The 22,970-nt window shown below is 37.2% G+C and overlaps 1 long non-coding RNA gene and 1 pseudogene across 29 annotated transcripts; one reads left to right on the top strand and one right to left on the bottom strand.

The window, feature by feature from the left end:
* The first annotated feature begins 7,104 nt into the window (after positions 1 to 7,104).
* LOC147924209 (uncharacterized) lies at positions 7,105 to 9,061 on the top strand (annotated as a pseudogene).
* A 10,266-nt stretch (positions 9,062 to 19,327) lies between these two features.
* On the bottom strand, positions 19,328 to 22,678 carry LOC147924208 (uncharacterized). 29 transcript variants are annotated; one of them, XR_015587600.1, is made up of 14 exons: positions 22,541 to 22,678; positions 22,299 to 22,402; positions 22,039 to 22,104; positions 21,775 to 21,865; positions 21,588 to 21,691; positions 21,384 to 21,462; positions 21,227 to 21,287; positions 20,981 to 21,111; positions 20,794 to 20,886; positions 20,471 to 20,535; positions 20,238 to 20,392; positions 20,086 to 20,138; positions 19,812 to 19,864; positions 19,328 to 19,674 (listed from the first exon to the last, which is right to left on the bottom strand). It is a non-coding gene; the product is annotated as an uncharacterized LOC147924208 (long non-coding RNA). The 29 variants fall into 29 exon arrangements; XR_015587592.1 differs by having other exon boundaries at positions 20,471 to 20,543; positions 20,981 to 21,162; positions 22,299 to 22,397; positions 22,541 to 22,672; XR_015587604.1 differs by having other exon boundaries at positions 20,981 to 21,162; positions 22,299 to 22,397; positions 22,541 to 22,672.
* Positions 22,679 to 22,970: the final 292 nt, after the last annotated feature.

Below are 22,970 nucleotides of genomic sequence, written 5' to 3'. Positions count from 1 at the left end.
GAGCGCCGGTGTTGTTTGTCAAGAAAAAGGATGGGAGTTTCCGGTTGTGTATTGATTACAGGGGTTTGAACCGGGTCACTGTGAAGAACAAGTACCCTCTCCCGAGGATTGACGAGTTGTTGGATTAGTTGAGAGGTGCTACTTGGTTCTCCAAGGTAGATCTGGCATCGGGTTATCATCAGATACCGATAGATGAGGCAGATGTGAGGAAGACTGGTTTCAGGACGAGGTATGGGCATTATGAGTTTGTGGTGATGCCTTTCGGGTTGACTAACGCACCAGCAGCGTTTATGAGATTGATGAACAGTGTGTTTCAGGAGTTTCTGGATGTATCTGTCATCATTTTCATCGACGATATCCTGGTATATTCTAAGAGTCCTGAGGAGCATGCAGTGCATTTGAGGGCAGTTATGGAGAAGCTGTGGGAGCAGAAGTTGTTTGCCAAGTTGAGCAAGTGTAGTTTTTGGCAGCGTGAGATGGGCTTTCTGGGTCACATTGTTTCTGCAGAGGGGGTTTCTGTAGATCCAGAGAAGATTCAGGCTATCAGAGATTGGCCTAGACCGCAGAATGCCACAGAGATCAGAAGTTTCCTTGGATTGGCAGGTTACTACAGGAGGTTTGTGCAGGGGTTTGCAAGCAGTGCACGTCCTATGACTAAGTTGACAGGGAAGGATGTTCCTTTTGTCTGGTCAGAAGAATGTGAGGAAGGCTTTGCCAGCCTGAAGGAGATGCTGACTACTGCGCCAGTGTTGGCTTTGCCTGAGCAGGGAGAACCCTATGTGGTTTATACAGATGCATCTAGAGTTGGGTTGGGTTGTGTTCTGATGCAGCATGGGAAGGTGATTGCTTATGCTTCGCGGCAGTTGCGGGTGCATGAAGGCAACTATCCTACTCATGATTTGGAGATGGGTGCTGTAGTTTTTGCCCTGAAGATTTGGAGATCTTATCTTTATGGTGCAAAGGTACAGGTGTTTACAGATCATAAGAGCCTGAAGTATATATTCACTCAGCCTGAGCTGAATTTGAGACAGAGGCGGTGGATGGAGCTTGTGGCAGATTATGATTTGGAGATAGCCTATCATCCTGGAAAGGCTAACACGGTTGCAGATGCTCTGAGTCGGAAGAGGGTAGCTTCGGCTCAAGAGCAGGAGATCGAGTCTCTAGTAGGGGAGATCAGTGCTTTGAGCTTGTGTGCTGTTTCACAGGAACCGTTGGGTTTGGAAGCAGTAGATAGAGCAGATCTTCTGAGTAGAGTGCGGTTGGCTCAGGAGAAGGATTTGGGGCTGGTGAATGCCTCTAAGGATGTGGATTCAGAGTATCAGGTCTCAGATAATGGTACTATCTTGGTGCACGGTCGTGTGTGTGTGCCCAAGGATGAGGAGTTGAGGCAGGAGATTCTGAGAGAGGCTCATGCGAGTAAGTTGTCTATTCATCCAGGAGCGACTAAGATGTATCGTGATCTCAAGAGGTACTATCATTGGGTCGGGATGAAGAAGGATGTAGCTAGTTGGGTTTCGAGGTGTGATGTGTGTCAGCTAGTGAAGGCTGAGCATCAGGTTCCTGGCGGGTTACTGAAGAGTTTACCCATTCCTGAGTGGAAGTGGGATATGATCACCATGGATTTTGTGGTAGGCTTGCCAGTGTCACGGACCTTTGATGCTATCTGGGTCATTGTTGACCGGTTGACTAAGTCAGCACATTTTCTGGCCATTAAGAAGACTGATGTCTTGGCTAAGAAGTATGTGAGGGAGATAGTCAGGTTGCATGGGGTGCCAGCGAGCATTGTGTCTGATAGGGATTCTAAGTTCACTTCGGTGTTCTGGAAGGCATTTCAGGCAGAGATGGGCACTAAGGTGCATATGAGTACATCTTATCATCGCCAGACTGATGGACAGTCAGAGAGGACGATCCAGACGCTGGAGGATTTACTGAGGATGTGTGTGTTGGATTGGGGTGGCCATTGGGCAGATCACCTGAACCTGGTAGAGTTTGCTTACAACAACAGCTATCAGGCGAGTATTAAGATGGCTCCTTATGAGGCTTTGTATGGGAGGCCATGTCGTACACCATTATGCTGGACTCAGGTGGGGGAGAGGAGCATGTTTGGTGCTAGTTTTGTTCAGGAGACCTCAGAGAAGATTCGGGTTCTCAAGCTGAACATGAAGGAGGCTCAGGATAGGCAGAGGAGTTATGCAGATAGGAGGAGGAGAGATCTTGAGTTTCAGGTAGGAGACAGAGTGTACCTCAAGATGGCCATGTTGCGGGGTCCGAACAGGTCATTGTCAGAGACTAAGTTGAGTCCGAGGTATATGGGTCCTTTCAGAGTGATTGAGCGGGTTGGACCAGTGGCATATAGATTGGAGTTACCTGAGGTGATGCGTGCATTCCATAAGGTTTTCCATGTGTCTATGTTGCGGAAGTGTCTCCGTGAGGGAGAGGAGGTGTTGGCTAAGATTCCTGAGGATCTTCAGCCTAACATGACTTTGGAGGCGAGACCAGTGAGGGTTCTCGAGAGGAGGATCAAGGAACTTCGGAAGAAGAAGATTCCTTTGATGAGAGTCCTGTGGGACTGTGATGGTGTTGAGGAGCAGACTTGGGAGCCTGAGGCAAAGATGAAGGCAAGGTTCAAGAAGTGGTATGAGAAGCAAGCCGCGACTTAAGCTTGTTTAGCCTGGTACCATCTATAATCCGTGGATGGAGCGGGAATGGAGTATTCCAGCCCATCTCTCTTGTTACTCGGTCGCTTGGGGTGGTTGGTTGTGTGACTCAGTAACAAGATGAGGTGGTGTTCGGGGTACAAAGTTTCCGTGAGGCGGGGTTTGGAAGAAAGTTTCCTGAAATAGTAGTTTCCAAAAGTGGAAAGTTTCCAAAAATGGGAAGTGCTAAATATGGAAAGTTTTCTGGGAGTTGGAATTTGTCCATTTTAGCGGTGGAGAGCCTTGGAGGGGCTTGGGTGTGGCCTTTGTGGCGGGCTGTTTAGCCAGAGTGTCTTTGTGACGGTCCTTCGGGACAGACGGTCTTTCGGGACTGATGGTCCTTTGGGACAGACGGTCTTTCGGGACTGATGGTCCTTCGGGACAGACGGTCTTTCAGGACTGATGGTCCTTCGGGACAGACGGTCTTTCGGGACTGATGGTCCTTCGGGACAGACGGTCCTTCGGGACTGATGGTCTTTCGGGACAGACGGTCCTTCGGGACAGATGGCCTTTGTGGCGTGAAGATGATCCTTGTGTGGTCATGGGGTATCCCGGTGAGGGGATATGTGGTTGGTAGGACATTGAGATGTTTTACGCGAGCCACGGGAAGGAAACCTGGATAGGGATAGGACTCAGACGTGTTCAGAATCGTTTGCTCGCAACTCTTGGGGGACTTAGGTTCTCCTAGTACTGCCATATTCAGAGACTTTGTGGCTCGGGAGTATGGTTGGTATATCGACTTTGGATGACGATCCGGGGGCGCGCTGTAGGGTGGCAACCCGAGAGACGAGTTTGGACTTTTCCTTATATATTTTGGCATGCAGACTTATGTCTGATGAGGAGCCAATAAAAAAAACTCAAGGTTTAGGCCTAGGAGTAAAGGAAAGTCCAAAAAGTCAAGAGCAAATGACGCCTGGAATGTGAGTCTATCGCCTAGAGGTGACCTTCTGTAGCTCGGTCGGAGGAGTGCGGGCCGTGGAGACGGTTGCACGGGAGCCCTTGACTGATGGTTGTTCTAGATTCGAGGACGAATCTAGATTGGTGGGGGAGAATTGTAACACCCGCAAACCAATTTTTGGTAATTTGGTAAGGGTGTCGATCGACACCTTCTAGTGAGGCATCGATCGACACCAGCTGTGGCCGGTTTGGCCGGTTCAATTTTAATTGTCCGGTTTGCGTGGTTAGTTTGGGGAATCCCTAAAATCGAGTTTTTAGAGGTAGAAAACGACCTAGGGTCGTGTTATTTTGTGTTATTCGCCGTTTTTGAGAGAAAATCAAAAGAGAGAGTGTTCTTGAGCTTTTGGGAAGAGATTGAGAGATTCCTTGCTGTTCTTGGGAGATCTAAGGCTGGGAAGGTGTTAGAAGCTTGCTAGGAGTGAGGAAATTCGTTCTTGTTGGTCAGAATCTTCTTGAAAGAGGTGAGTGCATGACCATGGCTTATCTAAGCTAAGATCTCTAGATTTCATGTGATTTGGTGCTTATGTGGTTGTTTCTTTGAGTTCCCTATGGTATTTCGTCGCTGTTGTGGCTGGGTTTGGCTTCTGGGAGTGCAAGGAGCGGATTGGAGAAGATTGGAGGCGAGATTCGGAGTTTCTGATCGAAGGAATTCGCTGCTCGGCAACAGTGTCGGTCGACACCAGTTGGGGTGTCGGTCGACACCAACGCGAGGACGGCTCGGGACTTTGGCGAGTGTCGGTCAATGCCATGTGGAGGTGTCGGTCGACACAAACTAGGGTTTTCGGGAGTGTCGGGTAGGGTGTCGGTCGACACCAGTATGGTGTCGGTCGACACCAGTATGGTGTCGGTCGACACCAGATTGTTAGTGTCGATCGGCACCATCTGGTGTCGGTCGACACCCTTCTTTCAGCTACGATGGATCGTTGTTATGCTTGTATATTGCCTGGTTTGTTTTATTGATTGTTGTTTGTGGTATGTAGAGATCTTATTGCTTGTGTGTATAGCCCAGTAGATGGGAGGATTGCCTCACTGAGTGTTTATAAAATACTCATGCATCTCAATTTGTGTTTGTGGTGCAGGTAAAGGCAAAGTGTGATCGTGGAATCAAAGGCAATGAAGAGGAGGATGTTCTAGGGACTTGATTGAATGGTTACCTGGCATTGTTAGGTTGCTAGAATTGAGTCGTAGAGCATTGTTAGGATTGCTGGTTATTTGATTTATGCTGTTTGGAATTAATGCTGGATATTATTTATTTGGTTATTGGTTATTGTTTTATTGGACATTTATTGATTATGTTATTCCGCTGTTGATTGTGTTGTGGTTAGGTGGTTAGTGGAATGGGACCACTAGCTGTAGTTTATTTTAATATATTATATTTACTATTTATTATTTAAAAAAGAAAAAAATGGGTCGGTCGTTTCACTTATTCTTTAAAAGGAAGGAAAATCGGTATTTTCATACCCCAGCTAAGGGGGTATGTTGAATTCATACCCCAGCTTCGAAAGTGAGCAAATCCCTACACAAAGTTAAATAAAATTCAAATTAGCTGCCCAAACTCGATAAATGGTGTAGTAACATACATAATGCGTAATGGTGTTATCTGACCGTTAACGGCTGCATACGTGGAAGCTACGTATGAAATATCGTCGTTTTGAGAAACAAAAGAGAGAGCTTCGTTTTTGGCTGCAAATCAAGTTGTGATGATGTCTATAACAACTTTTCTGAGTCATACAACAATGCCATCAATAAAGCTCGGGAGATGCCATTAGTGGAGATGTTGGAGATAATAAGAAGACAAACTATGATCCGTATAGATGTGAGGCTTAAGAAGGCTATGAAACGTCAAGGGAAATACACTCTCAAAGTCTCCAACACCATCAAGGAGGAAGAGAGGTTGCGAAAGTATTGTCAGGGAATTCATTGTGGAAATGGGCAGTATGAGGTTCTTGAAAATAAGCATGGATTCAAGGTGGATATGAATGCAAAAACATGTGCATGTCGAAGATGGAGTATGACAGGGATCCCTTGCCACCATTTTTTAAGAGTTATACTGACCAAGAAGCACAATCCTGAGGATTATGTTAACTGTGATTGGTACTTGGCATCAAAAAATGTCAAGATTTACTCTGAGTCGATCTCAGCCGTTAATGGCATTGGTTTTTGGATAAGATCTCAAGAGCCTAGGATTCAACCACCACCACGAGAAGTTACAAAAGGTCCCAAGAAGACAGAAAAAAAGAAAGAAGGGCAAGAATGAGTCTCCAAAGAAGAAGTCAAAAGGAAAAAGAGAACAAGAACAACCGGAGAAGAGAATCAAAGTTTCAAAAGCTGGACGAGATAGTCGTTGTGGCCGGTGTAGTACCGTCGGTCATAATACTAGAACTTGTCCGGCTCTCGGAGTTGTTGGTAGAAGGTGGAAGAAGAAGAAAACTGGTGAAGAACCAAGCCAAAGACAAAGCCAAGGATTTAGTCAAGCACCAAGCAAAGGACCAAGCCAGCAATCTCAGAATGATTAATGGTGAGTCTTTTTATTGATCAAACTTCTGCTTATTAATAGCTTCATTATCATCACTCAGGTTTTCACATGTTATTTTGTAGTGTATGAATGGAATGAAGGAACTGAATAGAAGGAGGGGATGGATGGAAATTTTTTGTTTTAGTCCGATGAGATTGAAAGTTTTTGTGGTAATCTCATGGTAGTTTATGGTGTACTTCGGTGAATTTCAAATTTTTTGTTGTACTCAAAACATGGCTTCTAGTTTTAATCTAATCAAAACTTATTGAAGTTTTATGTTAATCTTAACATAGTTAACAACAAAAACACTTAACAAATCCATTCATTCATTAATCAATCTAACGCATTACACAAATATTACATAGTAGACAAAAGCCACAATGATCTTGTCGAGTTGGTGCAGCCAATTTGAATTTTACTTAACCTTGTGTATGGATTTGCTCAATGCTATAGCTGGGGTATGAATTCAACATACCTCCTTAGTTGGGGTATGAATTCAACATACCCCCTTAGTTGGGGTATGAAAATAGCGATTTTCCTTAAAAGGAATAGGTCAAACGATGATCTATATATATGAGTTTTTGTCTCAGAACTCCCTAAAACATTTCTGACAATCTCAAAAGTCCCTCTCTTTTTTGGCATTTGTTTTTGATTTTTTTTTTTAAATTGAGAATGTGTTGTTTTACACTCTTGTCCATAGAAAACTTAGATATTTACGAAAATTACCTGGGTAGTATCCACCCAAAAAACTGAATCGGATCTAAGACCCAAAAAAAAACTGAATCGGTTTTTTTTTTTTTTTAAAACTGTAAATTAAAACTGCTCTCTCTCTCGTCACTCTTCTCTTTCTTCGGGAAATTCGAATCGATTTGGGTAAAACTAAATGAACTAGGGTTTTCTCGTTTTCATTCAATCAACCAAAAATAGAGTAAGAAGATGGTGAAAACAAGGGGGGGTCGTGTGAGGAGGAGTGAGCGTTTGAAAGAGAAGAAGATCTCAGAAGGAGATGGTGGTTCGAAAGCAAAATCCGATTCGCCGGAAGTAGGTGTGTCGGGTTTGAGTCCGGCGACAGTAGGAGGAGAGAGAGCTTTGAGTACGGTGGCGGAAGAAAGTAAAAGTCGAGTTTTGGAGGAACCCAATCCGGTGGTTGGAAGAGAAAATGCGAACGAAGTAGAGAAAGCAAAATCCGCTACTCCGAAATCAAGTAATGGAGAAGAAGATGATGAAGAAGGAGGAGATAACGAGAGATCTACTTCTGTGGAATCAAGTGATGGAGAAGAAGAAGGAAACGATGAAGGGGAAGAAGAAAAAGATGAAGTGGAAGAAGAAAACGATGAAGGAGAAGAAGGTGAAGAAGGGGTAGAAAAAGACGATGAAGGGGAAGAAGAAAATGATGAAGGAGAAGAAGGTGAAGAAGGGGAAGAAAAAGACGCTGAAGGGGAAGAAGAAAACGATGAAGGAGAAGAATCGGAAGAAAAAGACGATGAAGGAGAAGAAGAAGAAGAAGAAGAAGAAGAAGAAGAAGAAGAAGAAGATAAGGAGGAAAGTTCAAACTCGGCAGGTAACTCGAGAAGGAGTACAAGCGAAAGTGAGATGGAGCACGAGGAGGACAACGATGCAAATGTAAGTACAACAAGTCTGTGTCATTCGTTCGGAATATGAAAACTCATTGGAATTTGAAATCGATCAAGTAGAACTGGTAGAACTGGTGCAACTATTGGGTGTAGAACTAGTAGAACTGATGCAACTATTGGATGTAGAACTAGTAGAACTGGTACAACTAGGTGGTGTAGAACTAGTAGAACTGGTACAACTAGATGTTGTATAACTGGTATAACTCATGTAAAACTAATATTTTTGCAGGAATCGGAGGAGGAAACAGAAGCGATGCAACCTTTAGGAATGCACTTCAATTCTAGTCAGTACAACAAGAAAATCAAGCTATCGACAAGGTGTCATATTTTAGAAACTTTGGAAACGCTGGATAAATTAGAGCACTCACTGACTAGTTCTGAGAGGGATTGGTTTGAGAAACATCCACAATTCAAGCACATTTTCCACATGCCAAGGGAACCAAACCACAAGCTTATGGGAATGTGGTTGCTCTTACTTCGAACGGCTAAAATCGAAAAAAAGAAGGAAGCATGGTTTGTTGTGAATGGTGTTCCAATCCGGTATGGTCTGAGAGAACATGCTTTGATGTCTGGATTAGATTGTCGGTGTTATCCACTTGATTATAAGGAAGCCGGCGGTATCGAGTTTCGAAGGAAGTATTTTTTACGAAAAAAAAAGATTACACTTCAAGATGTGAGGGGAAAGCTAATGGTAATGCAACCCAATGGTACTCGTGATAGGTTGAAGATGGCGGTTCTCTACTTTTTAGGAAGCATCATTGTAGGCTATACAAAAGACTCGGGGAGAGATGCCATGGGTATCGATGATTTTGTTGTAAGAGCAGTGAATGATCTAGGTTTTTGTGTGTCTTTTCCTTGGGGGAGATTATCATTCGAGAACATGCTTGAAGAGATTTCTCATACAATGTCACATTTTAATGGGGTCGTGCATAAAGAGAATGTGAACTGGCCTGTTCCAGGTTTCTGTATTCCATTGGAGGTTAGTTAGTTTAAAATTTGAAGTTTTCTCATTTTTGATATTTCTTATAAGTGAAGCTGATTTTAGTTTTTTTTTTTGGTGTTGTATAGTTTTTACTATTTGAGGCAGTTCCAATTTTGGCGAACACTTACGTTGACCAAGTTCCTGAGGCGGATGCAAGTTGTCCTAGGATGTGCAGGAGGAAATTTAAGAATACCAGTCAGAAAGGTTTCCTCTAAAGAATATAGGAAATACACTTGGTACAACAACGGTTAGTTATCCTAGCAATTGCCATTATTAATCATTTGAATAAATTGGTTTGTAATGTATCTAAAGTAGGTCGTTTACACAGGCAATTGCTAGTGTGATCCCTCATATTGATGAAGAAATTCTTCTTCTCGATTTAATCATGGAAGAAGCTGAGGAAGACGATACCCATGATGTCGTAGTTGACAATTGGATGTGGCGCATTCGTAGAGGACTACCTGTACTTTTGGAGGAGATGTACACAGCCGATGTGGCTTCTCGTTTGGAACAAAACGATGCGAATGAGGAAATAGACGGCAATGAACAACCGAGAGAAGATACTATTGAGTTGGTGGATCTTCTAAGGACCATGAAGCAGGATATGAAAACCCAGTTCGATAACATTTCGGCGAAGATTGATGGGCTTGAAAAAAGGATCGAACCGTTGGAAGTATATGTGAAAGAGCAAGAGAAACCAAAGGTAATCGTAATACTGTAGTAATACTTGATAATACTAGAAGGTGTTAACAAAATTTGGTTTCATGTCAGGCGCCTGTAGATGATGAGCAACCGAGTACTTCGCAAGAAGGAGGGAGAGGGACGAAGAGAAAAAGGTCTAAGAAGTAGTAAAACTATGTTATTTTCTTTGATTTGTCATCGTAGTACTAGTAAAACTATGTAAAACTTCGTTATTTTGTTGGATTTGCGATTGGTAATGGTATTACTAGTTAAACTATGTAAAACTACGTTATTTTCTTGGATTTTCCGTTCGTATTTATGGTAAAACTACGTAAAACTAAACAAAAACTAGAGAATTCATATAAGAAAAATATAGAACATGATTCAATTCAAGGAGGCATAATCCTAGAAGTCACAAAGAACATCATGATTAAACAAGAGAAGTCACATGAAAGATAAGAAACTGATTCAACAAGAGAATTCAAGGAAAAGATAAGAAACAGAATCTGATTCAACAAGTTTTAAACCAACGTAGAATGAGATCGACTCAGATAATATCAATCGAAACACAACCTATCAAGGAGATCGACTCGAGTGGTAAGCAACGCCAACTCCTCCTTTAGTTTAGCAATCTCGTCACTCTTCTCCTTAAGCTCCATCTGCAAATTATAGATCTTAGTATGATGGGTTCAAATTCCTTCAATCTCTCCCAATGGTTATCAACATCTTTCCTTAAGGTTTGGGTTTCTTCTTCAATTGCATCAGCCCAATTTTTCCGCATGTGCAATCCATCATCCTGCAAAATATATCAACGAACAGACATCATACTCAGGTATCTCAATTGTATTTGATTAAATTTAATTTACCTTATACTTAACGCAAGTAAACCATCTCTTTTTCTCTGTTTCTGTTGGAGAGATCTCATTGACGATTTGTTTGCCACATGGACAAATTCGAGGCATGCCAAAATCACCATCGGCTATGGCTTCTCGCCATGCTTGTAACTTCCTCGCCTTCTTCTGATCAGCATAGTATGGGTCGGCCTCAAATTGTTCCATAGTTTGAGAAGGAGAGAAATAGATCTAGGATCTTCGACTTTGAAGATGAGAGAAGGAGGACTCGGTGTACTTTAGGTTTCGAAGAAGAAAATGAATGAATGGCTGAGAATGAGCTGGAGTGAAGATAAAATAAGAAAGAAAGAAAGAAAAACGCAATGCTATCGTCAAAAAAGAAAGAAAAAACGCAATTCTGGCCAGGTGTAAAAGATATGTGCGTTCACACTGCGTGTTCACACACAGTTTTACCGAGTAATGCGGTTGCACTAAACTTGCAAATAGTTGTACTTTAGAGGTTTCTCAGTTTAATTAGTTTTACTAAACCTTAGCATTACTTTTTTTAGTTTTACAGTTGATTAAACTTAACTAACATACAATTACAAGCTTTTTGCAACTTCATAAGTTAAAACTTATAATTCTATAACTTTTTCATGCTTACTTGGTAATTATTTACAAAGTACATTAAAAGTGTAAGGAAACACTTGTTGAGATTCTTCAATAAATAAATTAAAATTGGTGTATTTTCGAAAATTATTCATTTATAGTAGAAACCTATGTAGAACATTTATACTATACAATATGTATTATACAAATCTCTTATTGATTTTAGGTAGTACCAATTTTATTATTTTTACCAGTTTTATCTTAGTTCTGCCAGTTCTACTCTCTCATATAAACATATTTTGAAAGAAGAAAATATTAATAGACTTCAAATTAAGTTTCAAATTAAGTTTCAAACCAAGTTTTACATTAAGTTTCAAACCAAACACAATTGATACATGAAGAGGTGAATCAAACATGAACATTATCTCCAAATAACAACCATTGGAGTCCTTGTCTCCGGCGCCTTTTATTCTGCGTCCTAGGTCGAGTTTTTGGTCGTTTTTCCCCAGCAGATGCATACCTTTTTGTTTTCTTTCTTCCCCCTCTTATTTTCCGATTCGGAGGTATGATCTCCATATCTTGGACGTCATCTAGGACATCCCATCGAGACTTATCAGGTACTAAATAAATTGTCCTGCAATATGCAATTGCCCACAGCTTATGCATCCATAGTTATAACTTTCCTCATGACTTTAAATCCTTCAATGCTAGCTCCCAAAGCTATGAACAAGTACATGAATTTATTATTCTCATTGCAATGCACATATGATCTTGTACCATGATTAACCTTCTCTAACATGTGCAGATAACATCGCAGCATCTTGTAGCTTTCTTCTGGGCTACCTTTCAAATCAGTAACAGCTTGATTTTTCCCTCTCAACGCCGTGGAATATGATATATCAACACCTAATTTTGTCTTGACAAGATCCATGATAATTTTCGGAGGTGGAGTTTCCATTTGCCATGGATAATCACCATGTAAAAGAGAAGCAACTAATTGTGGAGTGCCTTGCCTCTTACTATTGCTTGAACTTTGACTAGCCCGAGAGCATGTATGCATCTTGTTGTGCCTTCTAATCGAGAAAATATCTGTACCTCGAATCCTACCACCTCGTAAACCCCAGTTACATCCTTCTTTAGGACATTTGACCACATAACGCACCTTGTCCGACTTTACTATTTCAAAACTAAAACAGTTAGCGAATGAAGCTCTATCCACCACATCTTGCAATGCCTTCTTGTTTGGAAATTCTTGAAGTTTAGTCAGATCCAAACCATCATCCCATGGTTCAATATACTTACACGGTTCTACAACAGGGCGTGGCTCAGTATATTCATCACCTTCATCACGTGATTCAGCTTCACCCTCTTTATTAGAATCACCCTCTACAGCCTTTTCTTTGCCTACGTAGACAACAATGGCGTTAGGTCCGATTTCACCATCCTTCGCATGTTGGTTTTCATAGTTCATACCAACAGAACTTTGGTCCACTATGGGCACTGTGGGCACTATGGGCACTATGGGCACTATGGGAACTTGCTCAGGCTGAGGCTCAGAAGGGATGACATTCACAAACAACATACATCTTTGCTTCTCATAATTAACGGAGTCAAGATAAACATTAACATCCTCATCATCATTAAGCTCACAATGCTCCAATGTTTCTACCAGTAGTGGCTTGTAGCTCAGCTGCAACTGAACGTTACTTTCAACAAACCCAAGCTTCCTCTGTATCCTTGCTTTTAACATCAACAATGTTAAATTCCTCTTGAACATTATACTACATGCGTCCTTCATATTTAAAATGTAGGCTGACGTTCTCGCATATTGTATCCTGCCAAACCAACCAATATAAAAAAATCATAATTAGTACTACTACTAGTTTTACTAGTTTTACTAAATATACCAGTATTACCAGTTTCACCACCTTCTCTCTCCTATCAAAATCGAATTGAATGGTAGACGAGTTCTAATCGAGTTAATTCACTGAAATTGAAAGCCAAATCCCTTTCTTATCTAATAGATAGCTCAATCGACCAATAAACCTTTGTAAAACACCCAATGTGCTAAGCTTTCCTCGATCTAAATCCAATTGAATTTCTAAATTTACAATTCAAAAACAATTTCAACCAAAAGCTACTCAAATGAGAAGTAACGCACCTGCATTTTGAAGAACAACTTGATTCAACTCGAGTTGGTGAAGAACGACAGCGGTAGGAGCTCCGACGACGGAAGAATCGCCGGCGGCTGGATTGAGACGTGAGTAACCAGGTGGGTTTCGAGTGGGTTTATCGGGTCGAAAACGAGAGCTGGATATGTTTTTTTATTTAAAAATTTTAATTTAAGTCAATGAAATTAGAAGGCTAAAATCGTCTCACCATCTCTTATTAAAAAAAGTGAGGGTATGAAGAATAGAGAGGGAGATAAGAGATTTATCAAATTTTTTTAGGGAGTTTTGAGACGTTTACTCCTATATATATATGTATGTAGGGTTGCTTGGCATTTTGACTCTGAGTGGGTCATAACTCGTAAAAAGGACACAACAATATGGCCATATTGAAGGTTTCTTTATTAGAAAAAAAAAAAAAAGAGAGAGAACCAAAAGGGTGAGCACAAAAAGTATTCAATTTCTAGAGTAAACTGAGTGAAAGTATCAATGCATTACACAACCCGAGTCTTGCACGAATATAGTCTGAGGCATCGAAAGCTCAAAAATTGGCGCAAACATATCACTGTAAACTGTTCGATTGTGATAGAACAGCCCTCAAAAGGCCATCACAATGTCATCAAAACTACAAGAAACTAATAGATGAAAATATATGGTACACATATGTTAGGTAATTAAGTAGTGTTTGGGAGACACATGCTCAAAAAGACAAAAAGGTAGATTATACAAATAAAAAGGAAAGAACATGGCTCCAATAACACATACTATAATTACAACTAGATTATGATCCACGGGGTACCGCCTGACAAGTTTTTTTATTTTTATTTTGTTAATACTAATTTTGCTAATATATTTTTTGTTAATTTTAGTAATTTACTATATAATTCGGGGTATACCACACAACACTTTTTTTTAATACAATCTTAATTAAATTAGTTTGATTCGACATATTTTATACTAGTGTTGTTAAAATAGTAAAATAAAGATTTAAACCGTATCGACGTATCATACTAATGATATTTTATTTTTTAGTATTATCAATTCAATCATGTAATCTTATATAACCGTCATGTAATATAACTCGTTTGTGTTATTTTGAAAATTTAATATGTTTAAATATTCATAATTTTAAACTTTTTATTAAGGTTAGATATATTAGTTATAAGTTATAAAATTCTATAATTTACTATAGATGGTAAATTTACTATATGTATGTTGAACACACACTTTTATATTAATTGAGTAATATATGTTCGTTTAAAAAAAAATCAAATCACAATATATAGAGGAAAAAATACACATTTTTATTAACTTAATGTATTATATGATGATTCACTACATTTCAATTTTAAAATAGAAAAAAAAAAGATGATAGGAGAATACATTTTTTAATATGGAATAAATATTCTAAATATCTATATTAATTACAGAATATTATATATATAAATATTTAAAATATTTAATTATGTTTGGTTATAAGGATAGTAGAAAGAATTAACTAAACTTGTTTGGATATGAATATAAGCATTAAATGACATTCAATGGTAAATGTTTTCATAAACATATTTTTGAGCAAAAACTGCTGTAAAAATATTAGTATAGATATATTGCATTTAATAAAGGAAAAATACTTAGGTTCACCCCTCACCCCCTCCTCTCTCAACCAATCAGAATGTTCTATCTAATATTTTATTAAAAAATAAATCAAAATTAAATTAAAAAGCAAAACAAATCAAGGAAACAAATTATGTATACTTTTAATTAAGGAAAGTTAAATATTGGCTTGGTTTAGATTTTACAATTAGAACAAAATTATATGTCGGTTTGGGTTCACAAATGAGATGGTTAGGGTTCAGGTTTTACAATTAGAACGAAATTATATGTCAGTTTGGGTTTACAAATGAGATGGTTAAAGTTTAGATTTTACAATTAGAACAAAATTATATGTCGATTTGAGTTTACAAATGAGATGGTTATGGTTTAGATTTTATAATTAGAACAAAATTATAATCCAAGTATTGTCCATTATAGATGGCATGTGTCATGTGATCGATAACAGAAGTGTTTTAGAAAGATATCTATGAGAAAATGAAAATAATTTGAATATGGGTGGCATAAATCAATATATTAAAGTATTAAACCAAACCATGGGTCACTCTTAAGATTTTTTTTTTTTTATGAATACTAAATATACTATTTGTAGTCATCTTTGTATAATTGACAATTCCGGTCATTCTTAATATAAGAATCGTTTGTGGGGTTGGGTCTTTCTGTTTGAATATTATTTGTAAGTTGGAACGTTTATATCAAACATAATTCGGAAGTTGGATCAGTTTTAATAAGTATAATAGTTAACTAAAAAAACAAATAAATATTAATCTGCAAGTTTGTTTTGTTTTTTTTTGTTTTACTCAGCCACCTATATAGTCTGTAAGATAATTGGGTTTGATTACAAACTTCGTCGCCACATACATTTTTTTATAAAGAGGAGAACAGTAACATCAGTTACATTTTTTTTATACTAGCAAGGGATCGGACGGGCAGTCAGTTGGGATGCGTTTGTTTTCGTTAGAAGTGTCTGTTTTTTTTCGTTTTCTTGAATTTGTACTTAAATGAAATGATGATTGTTGAATCTAGAATTCACACAATGAATTTGTTTGAGTGGAGAACAAATTCACTTAGGATCTCTCTCTAAAATAATGGATTAAAGCTAGAAAATAAAGAGGGGTTATGATTTCTTGAAGAAGAAGGTTAGGGTTTTTGTATTAATAATTGGATGATCTTACAATGAGAGGATTGCCCTCTATTTATAGGTATTCAAAGATCTACTGAATATATTCGAGGATATACTGAATATATTGACTTTCCTAATTACAGGCGAACTGATTAGGAAAGTCCTTCCTTTCTTGCTAGGTCAGCCGTAGGGCGAGTTGAAGTGCCGGTTTGTCACCTCGTCCATGGGCTTCTCGGTGTTACTGGGCCTTCAGAGACAAAGTCCAAACTTAGGTCGAGCTCTCGGTTTAGATAACCGATTCCTTTAACGGGTTTAGATCGGTATGTTGGAGGTGCTAATTCCGGTACTAACAATGATATCGCAGGAATATTTCATGGTATCAAGTTTTGGGCCTCTAAGTTTAACGAAGTTTGCTTTCTACATATAAATCGTTGTAATGATAACTAATAACCAAGAAGCTCATAATCTTGTTCCATTGGAAATCATGGGTTGTAGTTTTTATTCTGATGTTGTAAATCTACCTATGTGGATTGCGAAAAATTTGTGTGATCTATTTTAGGGTGCAAATGGTTGTATAAGATTGAATGGTTGGAAAATTTTGAGTTGAAAAAAAAAAAGTTAAACACCATTCAACTTTCATCTGCAAAATAATGGATGAATGAGTTGAACATTTTTCCTTTGTAATTTGTTCAATTTTTCAACTTTTTGAGTTGAAGGGGTTGAATACGTTTGTTCAACTCTTTCAACTTATTCATCTCAAAAGGTAAAAAGTGAGTTGAATATTTGTTCAACTCTTTCAACTTATTAATTTAGTGCAACTATTTGCATCCTTAATTTAATACTAGGTAGTAACCCGTGCTGTAGCACGGGACAAAATTTTTTCATATAAATTTTAAATTCGTAAATGAGTAAAATTATATTAACACGGGTGCTATAGTACATGTGCGTACACGGATGCTATAGTATTTTCATTTAAATTAAACATAAACGTATTTACTCTGGAACTGGAAACACGTCCAGTCCCGTTCCATCTCCTCACTTCCCAACTCATCACCTCTCATCCCGTCTCATCTCGTCTTGTCTCATCCATTCTCGTCTCATCCCGTCTCGTTCCGTATCCATCATAATATTATGTCTTATGTTCGTTCTCTTTTAAATAATTACTCGTTAAACAATATTTACTAAAAGAGATTGGGTAAGAATTTAGATGGGATACATGAGTTCTCTGATGATTTTTTGTATTTAGTTAGTTGAAATTATCCAAAAAATTATAATTTTCAAAAATATTTTCAAAAATACCAAAATTTTTAAAGTTCTTGTTCCAAAGTCGTTAATTACCTGTCGTATAGTAAATCCTTATCCAAATTAGTGAAAGCTTGATACTTGAATTCATCTATCTATATTTTTTATTTTGTACTTTAATCTAAATTTTATGTCCTTTTTTTAAAAAAAAAACTATTCAATATATTATTTTTTATTATTCGAATTTTGTAACAACCCGTCCCGTGGACCCCACTAGCCAACCCGCTAGCTTGCCCCCATAGGCCCAAAGCTGGCCCTGCAGGGCATCAATCCTAACCCCTCACTGGGCAGATAGAACTATTCATCCAAATCCACAGTAGGTTATTGGTGTACCAGGCGTTCCTCGAACCCTGGTCCCCACCCTTTAACAACCTTCCCACAGGACAATTGGTGACAGCTTGTCCTGTGGGAAGGTTGTTAAAGGGTGGGGACCAGGGTTCGAGGAACGCCTGGTACACCAATAACCTACTGTGGATTTGGATGAATAGTTCCATCTGCCCAGTGAGGGGTTAGGATCGATGCCCTGCAGGGCCAGCTTTGGGCCTATGGGGGCAAGCTAGCGGGTTGGCTAGTGGGGTCCACGGGACGGGTTGTTACAAATTTACCCGTTTCAGTTTACATATACTCTTTCTCGTCTTAATACCATAAATAAACTGGAATTTTCTCAAAATTTTAATTTATCTAAATTAGTGGAAACACTATAGATAAATTCTTGTCAATCCTTATCTAAATTAGTGGAAACTTGACAATTGAATTTATCTACCAATATTTTCTGATTTGTACTTTTATTTAAAATTTATGTCTCTCTTTTTAAAAAAAAAACATTGATCAATATATTGTTTTTCAATATTTGAATTACCCGTTTCAGTTTACTTATACTATTTCAGTATATATACTTAATTAGTAAAATAAAAAACACTGATAAAACATATATTCAATCAAATAATAAACATTTTTAGGTTGTAAAATTTTAATTATATAATATTAATATATTCCATAAAAATTAGGTTGCCACTCTTTTATGGTGTTTTGTCAATATTTTGGTGTATATGTAGAATACTGCAACCCGTAGCTAATATACATTTTTTTGCAATCCATCTATAATAATCAAGCACAATCCGTGTTTGTTAAAAATGTTAAAGTAATTTTATTACGGGGTGTTAAATCTCGTCCCGTCGCATCCCATTCTGTCTCGTCCCGATCTATCCTGTTAGAAATTTTATGTCCCATAACCATTTCCTTTTACAGAATTACTCATATAATAATGTTATTAATAAATTTTTGCTGAGAAATTTAGACAAAAAACATGATTCTCCATTTGAATGTTTAATATACATATATATATAGTTATAATTTCATTTAGGCTGATTTTTTAAAAAATATGGGTTAGAAGAATTTTATTTTAAGTTGTGAAAATTATTGACCATGGATCCATACGTACATACGGGATTATATTTATAAATTCATTTATTTGGTATAATATTTATAATACAAACCTATATTAGTTTAAGAATGTTTTAGACTAATAATCGTCTCGCCATGAGCTTTGGATTGACATGATAAAAAATCTGGATCGAATGTCAACCGAATTAGCAATCGTTAAAAACTTGAATAATCAAATAATATAAAAAGCCGCCAAAAAATTAAAACTTTCTGAACCAAATGATCTAAATAAAATTGGCAAACGTGTCAAACCTGTCTGCTAAGGGATGGATACAGATCGTGTACTCTTAAATTTTTGGTACCTTTATCTAATCCGATCTTTACGGGTAAAAAATATCTCGACGTGACTCAAAAATAACATTATCCAAAATATGGTTTGAACTTTAAACGTAACATACAATCGTAACGTACAATCACTGTAAATGTAAAAAAAATATTTAGAAAATAGTATGAATGTTATATAATGTTTTCAGTTTTTTTTTCTTTCTAAATTCTTATTTTTAAGATCAATCGTAACATACAATCACTGTAAATGTAAAAAAATATTTAGAAAATAGTATGAATGTTATATAATGTTTTCAGTTTTTTTTCTTTCTAAATTCTTATTTTTAAGATCTATTTTGACTTTAAAAATAACGGTTTGTTCGAAGTTTAAAAGCACCTATTAGGTTCATATTCGTGGTTGGAGACTCGAGCAATCCACCTAACCTAATTACATGTATAAACATAATAGCTAGTAAATGCAGATGTTAAATGCTAATGGTGAGAACTTCTACTTTACTCTCATCTTTCTTCTCATTATATACAATTTTTGTAATATAAAATCCTTAGCACAATACACTCATAATACTTTTCACCTCTCTTATCCACTATATACCTGTTTGTGGCTACTCTCCCCACATGTTCGTTGTCCTTGTTATCAATATCTTTTGCTTAATTTTTTTTGTGTGTTTAACAACATCAACCCCACAATACCTCCCTCTCACACTCATTTACACAACATAATCAAGTTCTAGTTTTACATCACCGTTTTCCCTATAAGGTTTCTTAGCTTTGGCCTCTTTGTGAACTTCAATCTAACCTTGTCTTCTCCTTCAGACTCCACCCTACCATTGACATCATCCTAATATTGTGTAGATTGGAAAGTTCAGCCACATTTTCACTTGTGTAAAAAATTCAGTTAATATAAAAACCTAGAAATAAAACAAACAGTATATTTGAAACTAAGAAAACCAAGTTCAATTAGGTCAGATAACTTACATATGCTGGTACGTCTCGTGATAATTTGACCCAAAGGATTATAAGTCTAGAACCTGAAACATAAAGATAAAAGATTATTAGCATGAGACTGGTTGTAAAGTTTCAATGGATACTATAGTTTCTATTTTTTTTTCTTATAGTTGTTGTAACTTTGTTGCTAGATATAACCCCTAAATTGGTGTTTAGATTGGAAAGTTCAGACTCAAATTCAATACTATTATTTCAATTTATAGAAAAAGCAAGAAATCAAACAAAATCATGTTGATTAACATACCTGAAGCCTCGATTTGCTTTTGAAACATCTAGTATGCTTTCCTGATCTCGATACTGATTCCAATAAATTATAACGGGAATCAAATCCAAAATTAAACGTTAAATCCATTGTTATTAACTATCTTTTAGACCAAGTTTTGATGATTTACTTACCAAAGATTTCAAGGTAAAGATCTTTATTCTCGGCAACACGGCCAATCCTTGCTTGCCAAGGTTTCTTGTTGATGATGCCTTGTCACACATCGATGTATACAGAAACTCATTTAGAGAAACCGCTACTCTTCCAGTATTATATTGGTTTTTGACCTCTAGTTACAATCAAAGAAAGAATTTAGACAATTAATTAGAATAATTAGATTATGAAAAGTTCTTGCTTTTGGATTTACATTCTGAGGAGGCAATGAACTCTTGCTTGGTCATGTGCTTCATTTCCTCCAATTCTTTTGAGTAACTGGTAATCTAAAAAGCATTAGTAAAGAGTTACCAATGTTGTATAAATTAACCACAAACGGATAAAATTAGAAGAGGACTAAGAAAGTAATTATAGGGAAATTGGTGGTAGCAGTAGCATAACAATATTTTATAAATAGGCTAAATCGTATGGAGCTTCCTAGGAATTGACACCAAAATATGCAACATTGTTGTTCTCATTATTCAACCTTGTAGCAGTTTGCAGAAGAAAGATTTGCAATGAGCCAGGGAAACACACCTCAATACAACTCAACAGAAGGATATCTTTCTCTACCAAGAACACAGACACCGCAAGTTTTGTAGGTGTTGTCTCATCTTTAAAATAGCGGACCTGTATATACACAACAGAAAATAAACAGTCTATTTTCATGATGATATAAGGCACAACCAAAAACCAATAACTAATAAACCTAAAGAGGACTCACAGTGACACCAGCTGCTGTAGCATCATTCTTCATTGCCTCTCCGTATTTGACTTGCCAATGGATCCGATAGTCTTAATCACTCAAGGCCAATGAAAAATCACCAAGACTTGTGAGACAATTATGAATCTTCTCTGTTTCATAATTTATAAGAATGTTTACACCGAGTCACTTTAGACTATAACCTACATAACATATCACATATATTAAATCTAAAACACCCTAAAAATATCAGTATCTTAAGCCTACCTTTAGTGACTCTTGACCAGGAAGGATTCAAACTCTTCTGAGCATGTTACGCCTTGTTTATCTGTTTGAAAACAATAAAGTATCATTCACACCAAGTATCGTTCAAAGAAAAACACCAAAAAATCTCAGAAAAGAGAGTTAAGTGAAGCAAAATTACCTTTTAGATCTAGTGGCAACACCAATTAGAATTTTTCATGGGTATCCAACTAATTTCCAGGTTTAACATGTCCTTCTTCCTGCAATATTAGAAAGACAATTGTTATCATCAAAAAGGCACAAGAGCACAAGAGTCATCATCAAAAGGCTGAACGGAAAAGAGCACAAACATAACAGGGAATAAATACCAAAATCAAAACCATACCAAATGTTTAGCCTTTCTAGCTTGACCCTTAGCTTAAAGTTCAGCTTCTTCTTCCGCTAGCTTATGTGCAATAAGATGCTTACATGTGCTGATAAAACTGGAACCTGTTAGACAAACCCAAACACTTTTCAACATTTTCAAAATCAAATCAAAACCACGGTTTTCAAGAATCTAGTTACTATCTCACCAGTGTATCATCTCCTTTGGTCTTCTTCATGATCGCTCTAAAGACATTACATCCATCAGAGCAAACTTATCAGCAAACTTTCATCCAAATCCTGAAACCACAAGAAAGTATTGGTTAATTGGTAGATCACGGCAATTTAAAAAAGGCATATGCTGATGATTGAAGGAGAAGAAGCAAGCCAAAGTTGGATACTGTATTCAAATGGCGGCATAGGAATAACACACTCTCAACATTTAAAAAATTATTAATACAAATTGCCAGTACCTTTGGAAAATATGGCATGTGTAGACATGCGAGTAATTCATTATCACCATAGAATAGAATGGATTCCTACAGAATTCACACATAGGATATCCAGGTAAACTCATTTAAAAATCTAGAAAACCAATCTGACTAAATTACTAAAATTATAATTTTGAGGTACAGAGCGGATAAATATATCTCGGATCTTGAGTTCAGCGGTTAATCTCACAGAATAGAAAATTAAGCTGACAAAATAAAGATTTAAGAAAAAAAAAACCTACCCAAAAGAAGAAAGCTCCTACTGTGATAACTATAATGAACATCTCCAAGACTCTCATAAAAAAAATAGGGAAAAAGTACGAACCAGTGACCTCGAAAACCTGATCTTGTTTACCCGCCATCGTCAAAATGAATTTAACAGAAGAATTGGATTTAGTTAAAAAGCGAAAGAGAGATTATGGTTTGGAAGGAAACAAACAGATTGAGAAGAAAATAAAATGGTAACAAATGATTTAGTTAAAACCTGTAGCTGAATCCTCCAAATAAAGAGAGCATTCGTGTTTAGTTCTGCTGATCAAGAGTTGTTGTGTAAGCTTCTAGGAAAAATAGTTTGGAGATGGAGATGGAGACGGCGACAGAAGCATAGAGAGAGAGGTTAACTTTTTTTAGGTTTTTTAAATTGATGGACATGATTAAAATGAATCAACGGTCACGATTTAGTGAAGAGGATCCGAAAATAACATAAATGGGTCAAAAAGATCCGCGCTTTTATCCGAATTCAGCAGAGACCATATTACATTTTTACCTATTTCGCAAATGATTTATTTAGTCATAATTGCAATGGCATTGTATTGTAAATTCTTACAAAACTAAGGTTTTTTTCAGGCAACGTTTTTCTTTTAATAGTAGGGATAATTTATTTTGAAGCAAAAAAAATAGAAAAGAAATGACAA

This window comes from Camelina sativa, chromosome 17, assembly GCF_030686135.1.
Source record: "Camelina sativa cultivar CO46 ecotype springtype chromosome 17, ASM3068613v1".
In the NCBI taxonomy this organism is placed as follows: domain Eukaryota; kingdom Viridiplantae; phylum Streptophyta; class Magnoliopsida; order Brassicales; family Brassicaceae; genus Camelina; species Camelina sativa.
Note: the sequence above shows the minus strand (reverse complement) of the source record. Positions and strands in the feature narration are given on the sequence as shown.